At 33.2% G+C, this 17,827-nt stretch overlaps 1 pseudogene across 1 annotated transcript; it reads left to right on the forward strand.

Moving 5' to 3' along the window:
• The first annotated feature begins 1,064 nt into the window (after positions 1-1,064).
• Positions 1,065-4,029, forward strand: LOC143537703 (protein trichome berefringence-like 7 pseudogene; annotated as a pseudogene). Its single transcript, XR_013136110.1, has 3 exons — positions 1,065-1,865; positions 2,652-2,810; positions 3,336-4,029. The product of XR_013136110.1 is annotated as a protein trichome berefringence-like 7 pseudogene (transcript).
• The last annotated feature ends 13,798 nt before the right edge of the window (positions 4,030-17,827 follow it).

The following is a 17,827-nucleotide window of genomic DNA, read 5'->3' on the forward strand; positions in this document are numbered from 1 at the left end:
ACAATTTTGTCCCAAACATCATGGTAACTTCACACATCAATATTTATTTAAACAATTCCACTATAAAAACGAGAATCTTATTCCCTTTAATTTGAGTATGATATTGTTATACTTTATTAGTTCTAAAACTAACATATTACGTGATTACCGGTTTTTACCAACAATGAGTCGGGCGGGTTCGGCTGATGGTTAATTTGGTTCAGATCGGGATGAGTTATGGTAGAAACGGCCATAACTTCTTCACACATTAATATTTTTTTTAAACAATTCCACCATAAAAACGAGAATCTTATTCCCTTCAATTTGAGCATTATATTGTTATACTTTATTAGTTCTAAAACTAACATATTACGTGATAACCAGTTTTTACCAACAATGAGTCTGGCGGTTTCGGCTGATGGTTAATTTGGTTCAGGTCGGGATGGGTTCTGGTAGAAACGGGCTTCAGGTTAAAACTTTGTCGGAACGGGTTTTGCGTCAAAACGGGTTGTGTTAAAAAGCGGTTTGTTTGAAATTACTCTACATTTCATCTTTACTTCTTGATTTTGTCACCGGCAACACACGTTCAGGCATTCGTTACACGGATGATATAGTATATACATACCGGGTTGCTCATGTTAAGGCATCGTGTGATGCAATTACCGACACATGTTACACGCCTGATGCCACGTTAAACGCATACCTACGTCGGGTTACGCACGTACCAAGGTTACAAGTATACTAACATTAGACGTGTATAGTCGTATACTGCTGCATCGCTGGAGCACCATATTTAAAAACCTCACTTACAATAGACTGAATGTGAATTGTGTAAATGATGTCTCCTAAGAAACCGGAGGGGCATCATATAAAAGAAATGCTTTGATGTTGTCGTTTGGTAGTTTCAAGTATCATCACCGACACATAACTTATAACCTTCACCAAACTTGTAGCTTACACATCACCATCATCTTCTCCAATTCTTACTCTTACAATCATTCACCACAACCTCAGTTAACAAACACCAACTCTCTTCATTCAATGCCTTAACTCCAGCATTCAGGTTTTAATGTTTCTTCTAAACTATGAAATTTGTTGGAAATCATATTATTATCCCAATACATTTCACTTCAATTTCCAATTGGCTGTATCTCAAAAGACACCCTTTTAAATCAATCACCAGATTCAATCTAATCACATCTTGTTTCTTCATTACACTCTTTACTTTTCGGGTACATATACTTACACAAACCAGTTCCATTTCCACCTGCAATTGCTCAACAACCCCTAATTACCAATTCCAACAATTCAAATGAAAACATAGTGTGTGATTATTATGATGGCACTTGGGTTCTTGATGAAACCGAAACATACCCTTTATACAACGCGTCTCGATGCCCGTTTGCCGAAAAAGGATTTAATTGTTTAGCTAATGGTAGGAAAGATAAAGGGTATCTTAAATGGCGATGGAAACCGAAGAATTGCGATGTTTTGAGGTTTAATGTTGGTGGGATTTTGGAACGGCTTCATGGGAAGCGGGTTGTGTTTGTTGGTGACTCGTTGAGTCGGACGCAGTGGGAGAGTATGATATGTTTGCTTATGAACGGTGTGGAGGATAAGGCGAGTGTTTATGAGGTTAATGGGAATAAGATTAGTAAGAAGATTAGGTACTTGGGTGTTCGGTGTAGTTCGTATAATTTTACGGTTGAGTTTTATCGGTCGGTTTTTTTGATGCAAATTGGCTCGGTTCCTAAACGTGCACCAAAGAGGGTTAAGTCGACGATTAAGCTCGATGAGTTGGATAATATTAGCTCGAAGTGGGTTGATTCGGATATTCTTGTGTTTAATACGGGCCATTGGGGGAATCGCGCAAAGCTTTTTGAGATGTAAGTTTTTTTTTTGTTTTAGTGTGGTTTTTTTTGTTGATTTATTGATGAAGGTTACTCTCTTATCTTTGATTTATATTGTTTTTTGGTTGGTTTAGAATGTTAATAGGACAAAATGTATGAATTTGTCAGTTTTTGTGATTTAAACCATGTTTTTTAGGATATTCTTATTTGCATATTTAGGAAGCTTTAAGGATGTATATACTAAATGTCTAAATTGAAATTATGTCCTTAATGATCAAATTATTTTATAAAATGATTTAGGAGTTTTTATGCATTTAAAATTCCCTTTATTTATTCGTGTAGTTTAAAATAGTTGATGTGTACTTTCATGTGTGAAATGTGATTAAGATTTATTTTTCGATTAACACCCGAGGTGGCAATTGTAAGTTGTAACCTATTTTAATTTTGAACTGTTCCGCATGGATTATGTTTTATTTCTAAAGGGTCAAACATATTTTTTAACAAAATTTAGCCAAAAAAGAAAATAAATTAAACAGTTCAAAAGTCGACCAAAGTGCATCTTGAAAACATAAAAAATTCTAAATCATTCTAGTAAAAAAGTAGGTTATTATTAAATAATAGGGACACTAATTATATTTAAAAAATTCTGGAAAAAGATTGTTTGGGATCAACCCAATTCAGCCCGGGCCAAAATCCACACATGTTGACCCGACCGACACGTTTTTTGCTGTTACTTGACCCGCTCATCTGCCACCTCTAACTAACATGATGCTTTGTTTGTAAATTTTATTATGCATTATGTCTAAATCAGTTTTTGGACAGTGGCTGTTATTTCAAGGTCAGTGGAAGGCTAAAACTTGGAATGTCAACCATGGCTGCTTATACAACCGCTTTAAACACTTGGGCTTCATGGGTCGAAAATGCGGTTAATACAAACCGGACCCGCGTGTTTTTCAGGACTTTTGAGGGCAGTCATTGGAGGTACATGTTGACTACTAAGAAAAACGTACACGTTGGCTTTTAAGGTCATTCTTGATTTATTGGTTTTCATGTGGTTATCAAACAGAATGGAACATTTTGACTTTTAAAAACAAACCGGTTACTTTTCAAAATGTGAAATTTATATAATTTCCATTGCAAATGATCAACCAAAAGCTTATTTTCCTACCGGCTATAAACTTTAATCTACCTACGAAATCAGTTTTGGATGTCCTGTTAACTCTTATTAATATTGAAGTTGAATAGATTTGGTTTGACTTTGACCTCAGAAGTCAAAACATTGTTTTTTTTTTGTTGAATATAAGTAGTAAATCTTACTAATAACATTTTTTCCTACTACTTTCTATGAACGTTAATCAGCTTATCGAAATCAGTTTTTAAAACTCATGTTTACTCTTATTAATATTGAAGTTGAAGCGATTGGTTTGACTTCGACCTCAAAAGTCAAACCATTACTTTTTATCTTGAATGTAAATGTCACCAGTAACACTTACTTATGTGTATCAGCGGTTCAAACGGTCACACTTGCAAAGTTACAAAAAAGCCCTTGGTTAGAAGTAAGAGAGAACATAGAAGTCAGTTTTCAGATGCTATAAAAAAAGTGGTGAATAGCATGTCGGTTCCTGTAACGACAATGCATGTGACCCCTATGGGTTCATATCGTAGTGATGCACATGTTGGTATTTGGAGTGATAATCCAACGGTTCCTGATTGCAGCCATTGGTGCTTACCCGGAGTCCCTGATGCATGGAATGAAATCCTGTTTTCTTATTTGTGAAATGGTAAGTTGACTCTTTGTAAGGTCAAACCTAGTTGATTTTAAATCAAAATTAGATATGTATTTTATAAATTTATTAACTCTTTTTTTGGAATAGCAGTGTTTGTTCACAAGCTTGATGTTAGTTTTAAATTGTTTTATATCTTTGTAATTTAAAATTTGCATCAATTTCGAATCTGAGATTTGGTTGTTTACTCTGAAATTCCGGTGTTTTTTGCAGGCTTTGGATTATTTTGGTTGTGAGTGCAAGAGAGATGGAGAAAACGGGTCCGGGTCAGGGTTATTATCCGAAACAAATTCAATTAATTTGTTGTTGTACAGGTGTTGTATACAATAATTGTTGTAACAAATTTACATAGATGAGTTGTTTTTTTGGGTCAACATTCATGAATATGATGCAATACAAGTTCTATTTTTGTGCAAATGAGAGAATGTTTATCCCTTTTCTCCATTTTTTTTGTCCGGGCATGTAAGGATGCTCTCATCAAGTAGAAGCAAGTTGTTCGATTTTAGGTTTAAACGATATGATTAACAGTTTATGGTTTGAAAAACGAGGCTTAACGCTTTGGTTCTCGGTTTGGAACTTCGGACTAGCCACGTAATCCGAACTGGTGTTTACCTTTAGTATATAAATAAATTATTTTTCCATTTTTGGAATATGCATTATAATATCAAGAACCATCTTTATTATTTTTAGTAATATTATACAAATCAATGATTCCAAATTAAAAAAATCTTTTCAAACTGCCAAACGAAACTATGCCCGTTTGGGGTTCTTTTTAGAATGGGTGACTGACGAACCCAATAATTTAACTCCTAAATTTATGCCCCCGTTTGGGGTTCTTTTTAGAATGGGTGACTGACGAACCCAATAATTTAACTCCTAAATTTATGCCCGTGTCCTCAATGGGACTCGAACCCTCACATTTATGGGGAGGAACAACCCTATCTATCATCTTGATACAACTTGGCTAGAAGCTCTTTGGCAACCATGTCGGGTGGTCTGGTTAATCCAACCAATCTGGACGGTTTGGTTTGCCATTTCTCAATACTGTAGTTAACGGTATGGCCCCATACGCGATGAGCATAAAGGTTAAAGTGCTATATTGTGTATTTAAAAATATTGAATAAGCACAATGATATTGAAACTATAATTTAGTCATTAAAATAACATACAGCCATATTGCATCATAGATTAACATGCACAACTTTATTTGCAGCACCAAATACAGAATTCAAGCTTGTGAAGTTGCATGAATGTCATCATGATGCAAGTTCTTTCCAATCCTCTCATTCTTCCTGCACTCTGCTTCTTCATCAACATGTAAATCATCATCAACTGTAATCGAAACAGCTTTCACGCCATTTGGGGTTTGCACAATATTCTCTGTCACTTTTCTATGCTCATCAACATGAACCATCTCTTGTTACTGAGCTGTCTTGCTGCATTTCAAGTTCTTAATCACAAAGAACCACAAAGCAAATAGACCAAGCGCGAGAAACAAAACGCCGCCAAACGAGACAAAAACGACATATATGGTAATCATTGCTGAGTTTTCTTGATTTATCTGATGAAGTTGTTTAAACTTTGTGGCTTTTAAGATGAGTTTGATGTGCAAAATGTAGTTTGAAGTATGATTATTTATAGTATAGAGGATAGTACATGACTTGCAAGCTTCAAGAAACTTGTCTTGACTTGACTCTCATATTAAGCTAGCAAGTTTGATTGTATTGTAAAACACTTCTCAAAATTTCAAACCCGTATTTTTTTTTCTGAAAGGCAATTATATTTTATTTTTGTTTTTAATTATCAACATATGGTGTTACTCTATTAGACTATCTCCAAGCCTTCTACAAGGGCTTTGCTTTTGTCGCCTTCTGAAGGTGAGGTGGGCCCAAGGTAAAAAAAACAAAGTCTTAGATAAATATTTTGTGTAATGGGTAGGTGATGAGGTGAAAATTAAAGAGTATAAGAATATTTGTATGGTTAGAGAAGAAATTGAGGTTTTAAGGATTTGTAAGGATGTTATATGACAGATGACGTGTCAGTTAAATGCGCATGTAGCATTGGAAATGTCTTAATTAGTATATTGGACAAACCTTTTTTTTTTACAATAAATTAATTACCTAATAAAATAAATAATAATAGACCTTTAATAAAACATATTCAAGATGGTAGTTATATGAAAGGTATTAGGCATCCATGAGATTGTTGCATATATTATATAAAATACTTTTTTTACTTTCTATCTTGGATATTTAGTAAATATATGTTGTGAAATTGTGAAAATTTAAGGTAATGAATAGCAATACATTAAATTTGATATAGTGATGAAATAAATAGTAGTATACAGACCCAACAATTAGGTATAGAATTTGTAAACACCACTAATATGACTGTAAGGGCATGTTTGTAGTATGCAACATATGTGTAAAGGTATTAGTTATGTGTAAGCTATAAGCAGTACCTTGGATATGATTTACGCTACATGCATTTTCGGTTCAGTTCATTCAATTTGTTTTGTAAATGCACGTTATTGAAACTAAACCAATATATAGTCGGTTATCAAAATTTCAGAAATATTAAAACCGAACCATCGTTTACTTATGTTATTTTCAAACTGGTTTTCTTGGTTATAAACTTATGATAGGTTTTTCTACTCGCCCTCCACTTGAGAATAGTGCACACACAAATCACTCTTGATATGAGCTTCTTTACAAATTTTTGATATATTATGTGAAGGATGATTTTTGTTAGTTTTACAACCCTTTTTTAAGGAAAACAGCTGAAAATGGCCTTTAAAGATCTTTAGAGATGCTTTACAACAACACAATCTACAACTCTACAAGTTCAACATTGTCTTCAAGACAAGTTTCTTGAAACTTAAAAGACATGGTGCTACTCTATTAATTCTCTACTATAAATTCTTATCTACTAAATTTCTTATTTCACTTCAAACCCATATCTCAAAGTCCCACAATATTTGATCATTCACATCAAGAAAATTTGCTAATTATGACCACCGTATTCATTGTTTTCGTCTCGTTTGGATGTGTATTTGTTCTTGGACTTGCAACAATTGCTTTGTGTTGCTTCATGAAGAAATGGAAATGCAGAAAAGCGACTGAAAAAAATGAAATGGTTCATGTTGATGAGCATTTGAAGGTGCACAAGAACATCGTGCAAGGTCCAAATGGCATGAAAGCGGTGGCCATTACCATTGATGATGATTTGATGCATGTTCATGATGAAGAAGAGTTCGTCAAGAATGAAAAGATTGGGAAAGCTTCAGCTTCTCAAGCTTGAAATGGAGTTGAATCATGTTGATCATATTAATATTTTTAATTTTTTTTCTTTTTATAAAAATTATCAAATATTCAAATAAATATGATCTGAGTACCATTTAACATATTTCCTTTGTATATCAAGCGTAACACTTACTAATCATGAATGGTGGAATAGTGGCATATACCTTTGTATAGTGCATCACTCAAAACAAAACAAAAAATATATATGTTTACTTTTTCCAAGTTTTTTTTTTAAAATGTGACGGGTGGAAAAACCAGACAGGTTCCTCTAATAGCTTCCACAATGCTCTTATGTGGAGCTCATCCAGAATTTCCAAAATCAAAGGTTTGTAACGGCCAGCGATGTGGGAGCCCGGTCCGGATATGAAGTCCAGAATTCCAAAATGATAGCGGACGTGAGTGCCTGAGTGGCACAAGAATTTCCAAAGATTTTTCTTTTGGTCGCCTAAGAGTAGGCATTAAAGGTCCAAGTTGTCGTAGCCTTAATTAGGGTTCGTCAATGAGTGTAAAACCTATTGCATACCGTTGATTGCAATAGTTAACAAGTTCTACATATTATTGGATTTGAACAATAAGTATCATCATATAAAAGAAATTCGTACTCTAAATGCTGAGTTAAGCAGGTCATTTATCTTCACACACACACAAAAAAAAAATAAAAAAAAATAATAAAAAAAAAACTCACAACAAAAGGAACTCATCCCATAGAAATATCATATTACTTAGAAGCTATACCAATTGATCTTGGATCATGGAATAATCATCTTGAGAATATTTTCTAGTGCATTATTTTGTGTCTTATACCGAATAGGTTAATATAGTTCATTGCAGCGTATGGGTCGGGAAGTTAGGCGCATGGGGTGTCTATATATATATATATATATATAAGCTATTCATGTGGTAGATATATTTTGTCCCTATTAATCCTCCATTCATATTGTTACTCTATTAATTAGTGATTTCTCAATATTCATTTTGACAATAAATTATCTACATAATTAGCTCACTTAGTAGAGCACTTAATTTACACACGCAACGATGTCTTTTTGCCTCAGGGTTTGTCGCTAACTAATTTTCTTGGCGAATAAAATTAAAACTTTTATGGCTTGCATATTTAATATCACCAAATTCCTTTCAGAAGGGATACAGTCACTTACCATGCATAGAACACAACTTATTTAATATCACCAAGTGACTTGCGGTCGGTAACTCAGTAACGGATCTATACATAAATTTCAAAGGTAACGTTCAATTTTTTTGTTACCGTATTTCATACAATGTAAACGGAAAAAATAGAAACACGATACACGGGGTGCAAATTTCTCCTATTCGGTTTTTGAAAGCTTGAAATCGAGCCATTACACATTGTTCTTTACTTTATCGAATGTTTCTCTTTCAACTCCAAAAATTAAAACATTGTTCAAATACTCATCACCCATTACGCAAACCCGTATTGATAAATTTTATTTTAGAAAAAAATATTTCAATTGTTGCGGTTATAATCAGTAAAACCAACGCTAGCTTCAATATTTGATAAACAAAAGACAATGTGGTGTGCTTTTCCTGTTTCCACCATTACACGAGCAAGGTCACACATTCACCCAATTTTGAAAATTTATCATATACCTTTAAAGTGTGATAAAATGTCGTACGACCACTCGAAATACACCACCTTTCTTAATTACTAAAATTATTAAAGATACATTTCCGAAAAATTAAAGACACATTTCCGAAAATGCCACTATCCAAGGCCGGTTCAACCATTTTGGAGCCCCAAAGCGAATTTAAAATATGGGGCTCTTCCTTAATTTTTTTTATTTTACATTGGTGTGTATTATAATGTTGTGAATTGAAGAGAACTTTGAATTAAAATGACAAAATTAGCTATAAAAATCAATGCAAATATGGCATAAAGAACTTCTAAAAAATGATTATTGTTAATGAGTTTACGTTTAATATTTCTTATATTGATTATAATTCAGATCTTGTCATGTATATGTCCTATTCATTAGAAATTATTGTTATTTAATTTCACAAAAAACTGGATTTTGATTAATCTTTTGGGCCGAAAGAAAATGGTAAACAAATACAAGTATTTTTATAAAAAAAGGGAAATAAATGTACAGTTTCATGAATGAATCGAACCATAGACCACCACTAGGAATGAAAATGAGATCCTAACCACTAAACCACAATAACAATCTATTTAATACAATAAATATTTAATACAATAAATATACTTAATATATAAAAACTTTTTTTTTTTAAATTGGGGGGTCTTTTAATTTTGGAGGCCCAAAGCTCTAGCTTTGGTTGCTATAGCTAACGGGCCGGCTCTGCCACTATCCTAGATATGTCAAACTTGGAAAACGAATCTCAATATTTAAACCAGACATATTTTCTAACAAATTGGTTAAGACCTCACTAAATCTATTTCTATGTTCTTGAATATGCATATCCAAAACCGCATTAAAAATTTCAACATCGAAATGATGATTATGTTGAGCATGTTTATGTTTGATGTTTTTCGTTCAAACAACAGAAAAAAAAGGTTATGGTTTCTATTTGCTTTAAGCTAAACTTTATTTGGGCTTTATTTGATTTGAATTTGTAAAAAATAATGAATATGTTGAGTTTGTTTATTGTTGAGTTTGTTTATGTTTAATGTTTCCCATTCAAACAAAAGAAAAAAAGATTAGTTGTTTTTATTTGTTTTGGGCTATAAATCTGTTTGGTCATTATTTAATTTGAACTTTTAATTGGTTGGACTTTAAACAAATAGGGGTGACACAACATTTTTTTTCACGAGTAGCGAAATACGAAAACCGACCTAAAATGAAAAAAAAAAAAAAACTTTGCACTACCGACAAAAAGTTGAGTGGTAGCGGATGCTACCCATGCTTATTAAGTACATCCACCACTGCGAAGAACATATAAAAATCAGATTGTTTAATTATTGAAATCACAAGTTAAGTTTAATGTGCTCAAAATATTATCTATAACTTAATTCCAACTATTGAACAAAACCAAATCAGAGCAGTATTACATGAATCCTATACCAGGAGGTGATTACAAAAGTGTTTAGCTAATAAACATTACGAAAAGAAAAACTTGATGTTGGATTGATTAGCCATGAAAAAAATCTTGACCGGAAAGGGTTGGACATAATGAAACAGTTTGGACGTCGTCCGAAAGGGAAAAGGGTAAAAGCCATTCAAATAAAATGGGTGCAAATATACTGATATAATCAATTTAGGGTTTTTAGTCAGTTTTTAAGTTCGTTACGTCTCACTAAGGAATTCCCTAGAGATCTCACAGTGACCAAATTAGTCGGTCCTGTCTTTTCTATAAAATCATATCTTCGCGCATCGTTAAGACCCAAACTCAACTATTCGTGTGTCACTAAAGATAGGATACCAGATTTTAAAATTTGTCTCATTGAGAAATGATGTGAGCTAATTTAGATATAGTTTTTATATTAATATATCCTACACTTTATATTGTGTTTAGGCTAGTTTTTATTTAATATTACTCCTAAATAACTCATATTTATATTTTAGTAGTTTCAGATAACAACGAACTAAAATGATTAAATGTGATCAAGTGTCATGTTATTTGTATACATTATTATGTTTTGTTTTAAATTGAGTTAATTCTAAAATACTAGGAGATGAAAGATAAAAGGAGAAAAGAGAAAAAAAATGAGAAGATTTTGAAGAAAAACAGTTGTATTCTCGTTAAAATTGGATTTATTAATTTTTGTCTGGTTAAATTAATTAAATTATAATTTTCACTTTTAATCAACTGAAATGTTTGGATTATTGGATTAAAATAATCCCACCTTTAATGAGTTGGTTAATAATTATCTCACCTCAGTTATTTTCCTCTGACAGTTCCACCTTTTTCATGTTTTTTGTTTTATGATCCCCCGTTAAAAATAATTAACTGGGTTAAGTTTTTTTGCTGATGTGGCTAATGACTTGGCATTTTAAATATCCTACATGGCTTTTACTTATTTCTTTCCCCTCTCTGATTAATTACGTGGAATCCACATCTTCAAAGGCACTGTAATAGATAAACCCCAACTATGACCCTCTACCCCAAGCATGTTCATCGCCCCCCTGCTTATCCGGCACTCCCTCCGGCGACTTCATGTTTCCGACGGCCTGGCACCACTGCGCCATAAGTCGGCTCCTCGACTCTTCCTACCTCACCACCGCACCTAAACATCTAAGGCCACATATATGCAATTCTTGATCGGAAAGAAGCACCATTGTTTCAAACCCGCGATTGTCGCTGCCGCAATCGTCGATCATTACACATAAGACCATCGTCAGATCTGTGTCAAACGGCCTGCCATCGCAGCCGCAGATCTGTGTCAAACGGAAAGAAGCACCATTGTTTCAAACCCGCGATCGTCAGGTCTGTGTCAAACGGCCTGCCAAATCTGCTGATTGTCTTTTCCATCAATTGGTTTCAAACCCGCCATCGCTTCTATCACCCCATCTGCAATCGATCGGTGGTTATTAACACCACCCCCATCAACGCCAATGCCCGAAACCCACCTGAAAGTACCTTAAACCATCTTAAACAATTTGGTGGGCTACTAGTTTTACTGGGTGACGAGGTGTGACCTGTTGGTGCCTTGGTGGTTAATGTTAAATTGTTAATGAGCACGATGTTGTGAACAAGATGAGGGATGGGGTATTGCTATGATCTAACACTTTATTTTATAGATGATAATAAAGAAAAAAGCCACGTCGGATTTTAAAATGCCAACTCATATAGCCACATCAGCAAAAAGTTAACCACGTTAATTATTTTTAACAGGTGATCATAAAACAAAAAACATGGAAAAGTTGGAATGCCATAGGGAAATAACTGAGGTGAGATTATTATTGACCAACTCATTAAATGTGGGATTATTTTAATCCAATAATCCGAAATGTTAATTGTTTTTGAAGGCTTAAGATGTAATTCACGAGTAAATGGGTTGGACTTGGTCCAAGAATAAAATAAGTGAGACCGGAATCATTTGACGGTATCAACGATAAAAATCCCCTGCATTTTCCGGTAGCAAACCGACACAAATTTGAAAATGTAAAACAAATTAAAAGCAAATAAGAAGTTTGCCGACCGATCATGTGATTGCGTCACCAAACTTCTTAATTATTTATATATAATAATTTAGTTATTGAATCAATTTATTTTGTTTTATTCTGTTTCTTAGTATGGTTGTTGGCTAAACCCTCTAGTTACCTTGGTTTTGATAAATATTTGTTGAGTTTTTGGATTTTTATCGGTTTATGAATTTTATTGTTGGATTAATGTTAGAGTAAATAATCTTTCTACAATTGATATGATGTGTACGAATATTTAGGTCTGACTTATTATTGATCTATGTTCTGTATGCTTCTTGTTGAATGTCTTTCAGTAGGGGTGTACACGGACCGGACCGGACCGAACGAGAGCTTGTCCGTGTCCGTCCGTTAAGCTTTTGACGGACAACGGACGGTCCACGAACATTCTACCGAACGAAAATTCATGTATGTGTCCGTCCATTAAGAAATTGTGTTTGTCCATGTCCGTTTGTTAATATTGTAAACGGACGCTAACAGACAATAATGGACAAACGAACATGTGAATATTAATGGACAACGAACACTAATGGACAAACATAAACTATTACATCAGGCCGGGCCCATAGGGTGAGCAGAGAGGGCAGCAGCCCAAGGCCCACCATACTTTAGGGCTCATAACTATTTTTACACATTTATTATATAATATATAAATAAACCAATCCATGCTAAAAGATGTAGATTGGTGCTACTAGTAAGGCCCCTTTCCTTCAAACAAGTGGTCATGTGTTCGATTCTTGCTATAAGTTTTTTTTTTTATTTTATTTGTTGCTCAAATGGAAGCCCTTGCATTTAATAGTTTTTTCTTTTTTAATGTTATTTGTTGTTCAACAATCAACAAGAAGCACAAGCCATTAAAATCGGGGTCCAATCTTATTTGATTTTATTCTTGATTGTTAGTTTACTAATATGCCCATTTGTCTTATGTTTTTTTATTTTTTATATTTAAAGACCAAAATAACTTTTGATTTAAAATAAAAAAAATGTTAAAAGAAACTCGCTAATTGGTTAAGTATTCAAATTTAACCATTGTTACAATAACTTTGTTAATTGTTATTATAATTATCGTTGTAATATTGAATTTTTATATACAAGTTACTAATTTTTTAAATTTTGGGGGCCCATTTTTTCATTTGCCCTGAGCCCTCGACATTTTGAGGATTCTTGGGAACGGCCCTGTATTACATATTAATTTCAAACGTAAATCCAAACAACTTTCACATACAAATTTGGAATTACACCAAATAATATCCGAATATACTTAACATTTAATATATTAACATAAGTGGATCACTATAAGAGACATCAGACATATGTAGTAATACAAAAGTTGATTAATAACACTAGAAATTCCACAATTAATAACAATACTGGATAGATCTAAACACTTACAATACCAGACGGACGTTACCGGACATAATTGGACGAACATGACCGGATGTTCACAAACACTATTGAACGGACTTGGCCCTTGTCCGTTTTCGTCCGTTAAGCTTACCGAATGAAACTTTTTTGTCCATGTCCGGTTCGTTTATTAAACGGACGAACATAAAAGAACGTCTTGCCGAACGGACGAACGGATGTCCGGCTCACTTACAGCCCTATGACTTTTAGTTATAGATGCATACGTTGGTATATGCTCCGATACGCTGCTTAATCTTTATCTTAACTAGATAAAGCCCGACGTGTTGCGGCGCAACAGCGAAACGAATTTGGTCGATATCGTTTAAGTTCGTTACGGCGTCAACATTAAATTAAAATCGATTACGCTTGTTTCGGTACGAGAAATAAAAAATAGTTACATAATTTCATAAAAAAACATTAAATAAAACGAACAATTAAACCCGGGTGTTGCGTCGGGAAGTTGACTCCTCGGTTGGTTTCAGTTAGGTTGAGATATAAATTTTTGCATAACCTAACGAAAAAAAACATGAAAAAAAAGGTTCTCAAAATGCTTGCAAAAAACTGTGTAACAAATGGGGACAGGACCTGTGCAAGCAATCGGATGGAGAAAGTGTTGTGTGAAGCACCAAAACCACCAGACCAACATTCCACAATTGTTTGTATTTTGGAATAATTTAATTTAATCAACAGGTGCAATCTAAAAAGCAATCTAAAGAGGCAAATTGTGGCACCGATATTTTGATTTTAATCTTATGTATAATGGCTCCGTGTAGGTCCCTGACGCCGGATCCGACACAAATGAATGGATTTTGTTCTTGATAAACGTGTAAGATGGGTGTGGTAAGTCAAACAACCGAACATATAATATAAAAGATTATATATATTAATTAACGGGTTTGTTCTTGATATCGTAAGTCACATTTTGGCCTTACACTCCGATACGTTGGTATAAGCTCAAGTAACCTGCCCGTATAAAACTCAACAAAGTAATCGTATTTGATATTTAAAAATAGCATATGCCACATTTTAACCCACTCATCACATACCACCCCTAAACAGCATGGAGGATAAAACAAGATACAAATTTTTATTCCCATAGACTATAGTCGACCAGCGCGAACAACAATAGCTAGACCAAGAAATTAAAATATACTATTTTAAACATAAAACAAACACAAAATTATTTCAAAACAACTGCTAGTGTTGGCAGAAATACTTCTTCTCACACGGCCTAAGCTTATTAACGTTATACGCTCCTGCACAATCTTTTCCACAGAATGCATCAGTCTTGAGAACTGCATAATAAATATTCGAAGGAGGTTTTCCGTTGGTGTCCATAAGAAACTCTCCATCTTCTTCCACTAGTGGCGGGCACTGAGCCATAGTGCCATTGCATACATTTGCAAACATCTTTGGCAACGGTAATGATCCTTCAGAGTGATTGATCATCATGAGGATGATTGAAAGTAATAAGATGATGCAAGTTAAGAAATTTAAAAACGTGTTTCTTGATCCATGATCACTTGCCATTGTTTTTGGATGATTTTGTGTTGTATGTTTATTAGTGGATGGTTATATAAGAATCCAAGGTTTCACTTGCATAAAGATAATCCCTAAAGATAAGGCTATGATTCGTGAACACCTCATGTGGTAATCATCTTCACATTTTGGACTTATATGCTACAAAACAACAATGATAGAATTGACAAGCACTTAAATTGAACATGGAATCTCGAAAAAAAAAAAGCAAACAAGTAAATAAATTATCACTAAATTGAACTGTTATTGCAACTAATAAATTTATATTAATTAAAATAACAAATTGACTAATAAAAAGTTAAGTTTCAAAATATAAAGAAATTAGAAGTTGTATATAATACATGCATGTTACTATTTTTAGGTAAATGATCCACTACAAAAGTCAATAGTCAATGCACGAAGAATTTTCGATCAATGATTACACTTACAAGAAAACGTGATGGCAAATTAATTATAAATACGAAAATCTAAATTAGGCACAATTATTGTGTTTCATTCATGTATTTTCACTTTTTCTAAAATGTTGTTTACTTTTCTATAAGATAATATTTATGTAAAAAAGGAACTACACAGTAAAATCAAGTATTTCATTCTCTTTATTTTGTATACCATTTTCGCTATACTTTAAAAAATTTGGTCTTTTCATAACTAAAAAACGAGTTGACGCAAATTCATGTTGTATCAGAGGTATTGCATGTGTTGCGAAGTGACCTACATTGCAAAATTTTCTATATTGCGAAATGTTTAACTTGCGAACTGACTACTTTTACAAGGTGGTCTAAGCCATTTTCCGAAATCTAATTTTTAAGGCTCTTTTAAGATCAAGTTTGATACTTTTCACATTTACCGGTCCAATCTAGTAATTACCTACAATTTCATCGATTTCTAAGCATGCCAAGAACACCTTTTTGGGAAAAACGTTCCTTGAACGAACTCGAGCTAGATCCGTAAAATGTAGATGTTGTTAGGGCTTAATCCTTTGATGGTTTCTTGCTAAAATGATGAGATATACATGATGGTATGATAGTTTCTTGAATTTGAGATGAGAGCTTAAATGTTTGTTTTGATGATGTAACTATAGTAAAGGGGTTTTCCATAAACAATTAGCTGCATGACATTTTAGCCCATAATTAACCTTTTTAAGAGTCATTAAGTTAATCCTTTTATTTATTAAAATACCCATAGAGTCCCAGATGGTACAATTGTCTAAGTTATGCAATGGCGGATCTAGACATAAATCTCAGGGGTAACGTTCAATTTTTTTTATCATATCTCGTACAATGTAAACGAAACAAAAATATAAACATGATACATATGGTGCAAATTTCTCCTATTAATTCGATTTTTGAAAGCTTGAAATCGAGTAATTACATCATATTCTTATACTTTACCGAACATTTCTCTTTCGACTACACAAATTAAAGCATTGTTCAAATACTTAACACACGTTCGCTTACGTAAACCCATATTGATAAGCTTCATTTTTGAAAAAAAAAACATATTTCAACGGTTGCAGTTGTAATCGGTAAAACCAACATTAGCTTTAATATTTGATAAACCAAAGGAAAAGTAGTGTGTTTTCTAATTTCCACCATTACACGAGCAATGTTACAAATTCACCCAATTTTGCAAATTTATCATCTTCCTTTCAAGTGTGATAAAAGGTCGTACGATCCCCCGAAATACACCCTTTTACTTCATTACTAAAATCATCTGGATACATTTTCGAAAATGCCACTATCTTAGATGTGTCAAACTTGGAAAATGAATCTCAAGATTTAACCCATATATATTTTCTAACAAACTAGTTGAGATCTCACTAAATCTAATTTCAAGTTCTTGAATTTGTATATCCAAAACTGAATTAAAAAATTCAACCTCAAGATGATGATTCAGTTAAGCCTGTTTCTGTTTGAAGTTTCTTGTTTAAACAAAAGAAAAAAAAAGGTTAATGGTTTCTACTTGCTTTGGACTATAAACTTTGTTTAAGTTTTATTTGATTTGAACTTTTTAAAAATGATGATTTTGTTGAGTATGTTTATATTTGAGTATGTTTCTGTTTAATGTTTCTAGTTTAAACAAAAGAAAAAAAAAAGAAGTTTTTATTTGCTTTGGACTATAAATTTGTTTAGGCTTATTTAATTTGAACTTTTAATTTGGTTGACCTTTAAACAAATAAGGGTAACATGATAATTTTTCAAGGATAGCGAAATACAAAAACGACCCAAAAAGAAAAAAATTTACACTGTTGATGAAAAATTGAGGGGTAGATGATTATAAGCAACATCCACCACTAGATCGGTTCATATATACTAGCTCGACTCATTTACACCTTAAAACAAAATTACCTTAAAACAAAATTGTGATAGAAAATATTATAAAGTCGATCTATTTGTACCTTTTTTAAGGAACCTATAAGTTATATATAACCTTTTCATCATCATATACTAAACTTGAAGCTTCTATTAATTAGTCTATAAATTCTAATTACATTTTCTTGAATTTGCATGCTTGTAAATTAGAAAAACAATGGCAACCCACTAATCTCTCTCCTCCATCCTTCACATCATCTCTCCTATATATCCATATCCTTTTTCCGGTAACATGTTACAAGTCCTCCTTAATCCTAGCCACCGTAGGGCCACCAACTCCACCGCGGTTACCCACCCTACCACCACCACTTTTGCTGTATCTAAAAATTAAATTTCTCCATATTTACCCCACACACACCCTAATTTCTTGATTTTTTTCATGCCTCAGAACCTACATTTGATCGTATGGTTCGGGTTGTATGAAAAAGATCAAGAAAGCAAAAACAACAAGACAAAAGC

The sequence above is a fragment of the Bidens hawaiensis genome, unplaced genomic scaffold, assembly GCF_021521415.1.
Source record: "Bidens hawaiensis isolate Kalapana, Puna unplaced genomic scaffold, B.hawaiensis_p1.1 tig00011275_1, whole genome shotgun sequence".
Classification (NCBI taxonomy): domain Eukaryota; kingdom Viridiplantae; phylum Streptophyta; class Magnoliopsida; order Asterales; family Asteraceae; genus Bidens; species Bidens hawaiensis.